We start from the raw sequence: 6,000 nt of genomic DNA on the forward strand, positions 1-6,000 counted from the left end.
TTAAAAGATTTAATTTTGATTGGAAAGGCAGATATGCAAAGAGAAGGAGAGACAGAAAGAAAGATTTTCCATCTGCCACTTTACTCCCTAAGTGGCCGCAATGGCCAGAGCTGAGCCGATCCAAAGCCAGGAGCCAGGAGCTTTTTCTGGATCTCCTATGTGGGTACAGGGTCCCAAGGCTTTGGGCAGTCCTCGACTGCTTCCCCAGGCTACAAGCAGGGAGCTGGATGGGAAGTAGAGCAGCTGGGACATGAATTGATGCCCATATCGGATCCCAGCACATGCTAAGCAAGGATTTAGCCATTGAGCCATCACACCAGGCCCAGTCATCTATTTTTCCTTAATTAATACACCAAGCTTAGTAGGCGAACTCCCCATGAAAACTGTGGCCAGCACAGGCCAGAAGCCAACGGGCATTTGTGTCACTAACCCATAGTGCGAAATTCCTGGCCACTCGGAGGGGTCAGACAGGTCAGTGGAGGGTCGGCCAGAAAGACAGGAGGAACCGCTGGACCAGGGGGAATGCCCCAAGAGCTATTTCCCAACGTACTCTTGGCCTCCCATGCACCTGCTGTCTCTTCTGCCTTCTTTAAAGGTCTCGACGTCCATGACTCCATGACTGCACTGTGCTCAGGGCACACAGCAGGGAGCAAGGCACCCGTGCCCCTGCCTGCCTTACAGCAGGACATGTAGGCTAACACTTGAACCTTGCTTGAAGCATTTACTTACAATAACATCATTGTTTTCAAGTTTCACACACACACACAAACTGAAACACACGGGAAGCTGAGAAATCTCCCTTGAGATCAATACCAAGCCTATTCGGACTTTTTGGTTTGCTTGCTTTCTCTGTGTACCAAGCAACTGCCCATCGCAAGACAATCCTAAGTGGATACTGGTCTCCTGGCACTAGGAAACTAAACACTGTCTCCCTTCTGGCTGTGAGCTGAATTACCCTGAAACTACAGAGAACACTACAGAGGAGAGTTTGAATGCGGGCATACAACTTTATGCCGAGCGATGTAGAGGGTGGAGCGGGACCATTCATGTCTGAGAGGCTGCCACTGGACCAGGCTGGTCCCGATGGCATGGGGAGGCGCTGGACGCTGCATCTCATCAAAGGGGATCTGGGTTTGGAAGCTGGGTTAGCCCTGGTCTGTGACCACCATGGACAGAGGGACTCCGGGTCTCAGCACCCTGGACAGAGATCAGCGATGCCAGCCTCCTGTGCAGGGGAGCCTGCTGGAGGTGTGAGCCGCAGCTTCCAGAACCCAGATCCCTGGAGCGTTTGCCAGCCAGGGTCACACGCAGGTGCAATCAGTGACAACCTGGAAGACCACTCACACGCCACATCTCTGCTTGGCTCTGCAGCTGGCTGTCCCCGCCACAGCTCAAAAGAGATTCATTGAAACAGAAATCCCCGTGGGACTGACTGACGTCACCCACAGAACTTCGCACCCCTGTCTCTCCGTAAAGTGCTTTGATCCGGGGGAGCCGTGTCCTTGAAGGAGCTCTTCTGGCTAATGCTGCTCTTGGCTCTGACCCACGGAGTTAATGAGGGTGAAGTCCATTTTCCTCTCCTTGGACACTTTGACGTGATGGCCAGAGGAGGTAATTATTTCTCCCTTCAAAGCGAATTAAGCATTTTAAGAAGATGTCACTTTTGTCTTTGCGTGAAGAAAATCAGCCTCCTCATTATCCTTCACCCCGGGACCCTCTCCCGTGGTGCCTGGGTTGAATTTCTTTATTTAAAGCTCCCCTGCTGCCCTGGCACAGAACCCTCTGGCCTGGCCGGATGCCGAGAGTGGTTTTGGCAAGCGAGCGAGGATTCGAGAACTCAGCAGTGTAAAGGGGCATACTCAGGAGCCGGAGTGGCAAACAAGAGGCATGCAGGAGCCAGCTATTTTATTTTTTTGCAACTGCCAGGATTACAGGCCATGTGATGCTTGGTTCAGGATACCGGAAGAGGGGAGTGACCTTGCCGTGGTGTTTGCTGCACATCAGTAGTCACGCACACATGCGCCTTACATCAAGGTTTATCAAAAGAGGAATGGACAGTGAGTCTGTAATCCCACGTGGGGGTGTTGGGCTCAGTGCTTGGTTTCGGCCTCCTGCTAGCACAGACCCTGGGCGGTGAGCACCAGGGAGAGGGTCTGGCTTCTGCCTTGGCACTTGGGGGCATCTGGGGAGTGAGCTGCTAGGTGGGAGTGCACATGTTCTCTCTCTCTCTTTGATAAATTTGATTTTTAACACTTATCAAAGGTAACTCCTCTATCTTTGAGGTCGGCATCTGCCCAACATTACTCACATCACTCAATGTCTCACATGTGGCGAGCGTCCAGTTCTTGGGCCCGCGAGAGGAGGAGGAATCAGCCAAATCCCCAAGACACCAGGAACTCAGACAGCTTCGGGGACCCCAGCACCCAGGGGAGACGCTGGACAAGGAGAGACCCCAGGTCCCAGGGACGCTCTGATGGCTGGAAGCAAGAGGCACCTTCTGACAACACAGTCCTTGTCACAGGGCATCCTGTGTGCCTGGGAAATCCCACACGTAGCTATCTAGGCCCAGCCTCTCCCAGACACATCTGCCAGCACCCCGAACCACGTCTCCTTTCCTGACCTCAAGTCTAGCCTGAGGGACCAGAAATCGTGCAGTCCCAGCATGCAAATATTGAAATGAAAAGCAGAGTCCACTTTTGCCAGGTCTACCAGTTGTGAATGAAGAGACGGGGTTGCGTTGGTGTCCAGTGTGGACGTGTTGCAGAGTCCACGGACACCACGGCACCTCAGGTGGCACTTCAACTCTTCTGGTTCTGGACTTGGAGGATAGCACACTGAAGACAAAGAGATGGAGCCCTTCCATACAGACCTATTGTCCCGTGTGCAGCCTACAGGGCAGTGAGTCCACAGCCACAGAATCCTGGGCAGTGCTGTCCAGGAGTGGGTGATACCGTGGGCAGTGGCTCCACTCCCATGGAAGGCAGTTGGCTCCACTCCCATGGAAGGCAGTGGGTGTCGCACCTGCTACTGTACCCTCCGCAGCCATGTGCCCTGGGACTGTTGCCTCCCTAGCGACACTAATGAGAGGTCATGCCCCTGGGATAAGGAGCTCAGCAACAGTGTGGTCGCCATTGTCCAGACCATGTGTGCAGGACCTTAACTGGCTTATGACATAGCAGTGCGATAGTGGGCGTGTCATGGTGTGTTCCTCTAGAACAGCAAATCACAGGCAGGGCCAAGTCTTGGCTCATCTCAGGCCCTGTTACCCAACAAGGACTTCCCTGTTCTGAAAGCATTGGAAACACATTCATCTACGAGATGGGAGCTTCGGGGCCACTTGCTCGATGTTTCCTCCTCTCCAGGCTCCCCAGCTTCTGCAACTCAAACTGATTCTGTCTCATCTCCACGTGGGACACTCCCACAGTGTCCACGCCTCGCTGGACACAAGTGCGCTCTCAACCTATGAACAAACTAAGCCACACAATCTGAAAAGGTTGCCCTGGGTGATCCCAAAGATTGGACACTCTGGGTAAGGCAATCAGAGAGAGAGAGAGAGAGAGAGAGAGAGAGAGAGAGAGGTGGTTGCCAAGTGTTGCTGAGGACAGATGGGGAAGGCAGGGGCGCACACAGTGTGGGAGGTCAGCAGAATCACTCTGTGGCTGGATGCAGAGGAGGGCGAACCTTCCGATGCCCATCACAGAACTCACGGCACCAGCCACAACCCCCTGTGTGCACCACAGACTGCCAGGACAAAGACTGCTAGTGTGGGCTCCTCAGCCGTAAAAAATGCTGCCAACTGGGGAGTGAACCAACAGATGGAAGATCCCTTTGTCTCACTTCTCCATAAATCTTATCTGCTTTTCCGACAAAAATAAATGAGCCTTTAAAAAAAAGTGCCACTCCACTGCAGCACGCGGCCTGGGGAGGCTGTACATACCGCATGTGTTGCAACTCCCTTGTTGCAAACCTACAACTGCTCTAAAAATATTCTTTACAAACCTGTTGTCTTTCTGTGTCCTAAAATTAAACATACAGAGAGATACCTGTGTACCTGTCCATTCTCTCTCTCCCAGCTGGTGCACCTGCTCACAGAAGTGTGCGCGGCACACCACTGGGACAGCAAGGGCCAATAGCCTGTATGGGAGCTCAAACGGAGTGTGGGCCCTTTCTTTTCTCTAGCCGGATTACAGAGGAACGACGCAGTAATAGGCATGAACCCTGGGAGCCGCAACATGCCTGGACCTCGAGTCCTCAAAGCCGTTTGCCTTCAATTGAGAACAGCTATTTAATCTGAGGCTAAAAATACAAAAGTGGGACAAGCTTCAGGAGATCAATTCTACAGCATCCGAAGCTGCAGGAGAGGCGGCCTCGGAGGCTTCTTTTGAAATGGGATGGTGTGTGTGCCTGCCTCCGCCTGCTCATCTAGAGGCAAGAGTAGCCTGCTGCTGTGACACACCCTCCCAAGAGCCACGTGCAACACGGAGGTTAGCAGCGAAGCCACTGCAAACCAACAGAGGCCATTCTAATGAAGAACGTGACTGGAGCTTGAACTGCTTCCTCTGTGCCTGTCATCGGTTGAATCAGAACTATTTAAAGAGTTCTACCTGCTTTGTTAGCTCACGCTACTAGTGGAAGGGTAATATTTTTCTGCTTTGTGGCGAGAGCTTCGTGTTGAAAACTGCAGGTGTAAAATAGAACTCCTTCTAAGGGAAAGTCGAGGGAGTGGCAGGACCAACAATTGACGTGCCCAGTTCACACCTCACAGCGGCCTAGCGAGTTGGTAAACCCAGTATACAGAGGAGGACACCCACTCCAATGTGTTCCACCCACCACCCGTCTGCCTCCCTCTGCTGCACAGCAGCCTGGGCTCCCCAGCAGGTCAATGACCAGCACCTCTCGTTTCCTTCATGCTTGATGTCCTTGCTGTCCAGGAGCTCCTTGGGAAGTGAAGGAGGCATCATGTTCTGAGAAATGGTTGGGATCACATCGGTGGGTCACATTAAGACCAGGCAGATCACCCTGGTTGTCGTACCCACACAAATGTGTGTGCTCAGTGAGTCAAGGGGGCACAGCTTAGATCCTACTGTGGCTTTGCTTAAATTAGGGATCCAAAACACCTGGGAGCTTGAGCTAAACGACAGTGACTTGTTTATTCCATACCAGTTGCAGCAAGTGGAGTGATGCTGCGGAGGGGGAGGGCGTGGGGGAGCAGTGAGCAGAGGTGAAAACGCAACAGCCACCTCCCACTGCAGGACGGATGGGAGGTCAGGTGTGCAGGGGGAGGCTGTGCTGGATAGACAGGGTGGGGTCAGGTGTGCAGGGGGAGGCTGTGCTGGATGGACGGGGTGGGGTCAGGTGTGCAGGGGGAGGCTGTGCTGGATGGACGGGGTGGGGTCAGGTGTGCAGGGGGAGGCTGTGCTGGATGGACGGGGTGGGGTCAGGTGTGCAGGGGGAGGCTGTGCTGGATGGACGGGGTGGGGTCAGGTGTGCAGGGGGAGGCTGTGCTGGATGGACGGGGTGGGGTCAGGTGTGCAGGGGGAGGCTGTGCTGGATGGACGGGGTGGGGTCAGGTGTGCAGGGGGAGGCTGTGCTGGATGGACGGATGGGAGGTCAGGTGTGCAGGGGGAGGCTGTGCTGGATGGACGGGGTGAGGTCAGGTGTGCAGGGGGAGGCTGTGCTGGATGGACGGGGTGGGGTCAGGTGTGCAGGGGGAGGCTGTGCTGGATGGACGGGGTGGGGTCAGGTGTGCAGGGGGAGGCTGTGCTGGATGGACGGATGGGAGGTCAGGTGTGCAGGAGGAGGCTGTGCTGGATGGACGGGGTGGGGTCAGGTGTGCAGGGGGAGGCTGTGCTGGATGGACGGATGGGAGGTCAGGTGTGCAGGGGGAGGCTGTGCTGGATGGACGGGGTGGGGTCAGGTGTGCAGGGGGAGGCTGTGCTGGATGGACGGGGTGGGGTCAGGTGTGCAGGGGCAGGCTGTGCTGGATGGACGGGGTGGGGT

The sequence above is a fragment of the Ochotona princeps genome, chromosome 29 (assembly GCF_030435755.1).
Source record: "Ochotona princeps isolate mOchPri1 chromosome 29, mOchPri1.hap1, whole genome shotgun sequence".
Taxonomy (NCBI): domain Eukaryota; kingdom Metazoa; phylum Chordata; class Mammalia; order Lagomorpha; family Ochotonidae; genus Ochotona; species Ochotona princeps.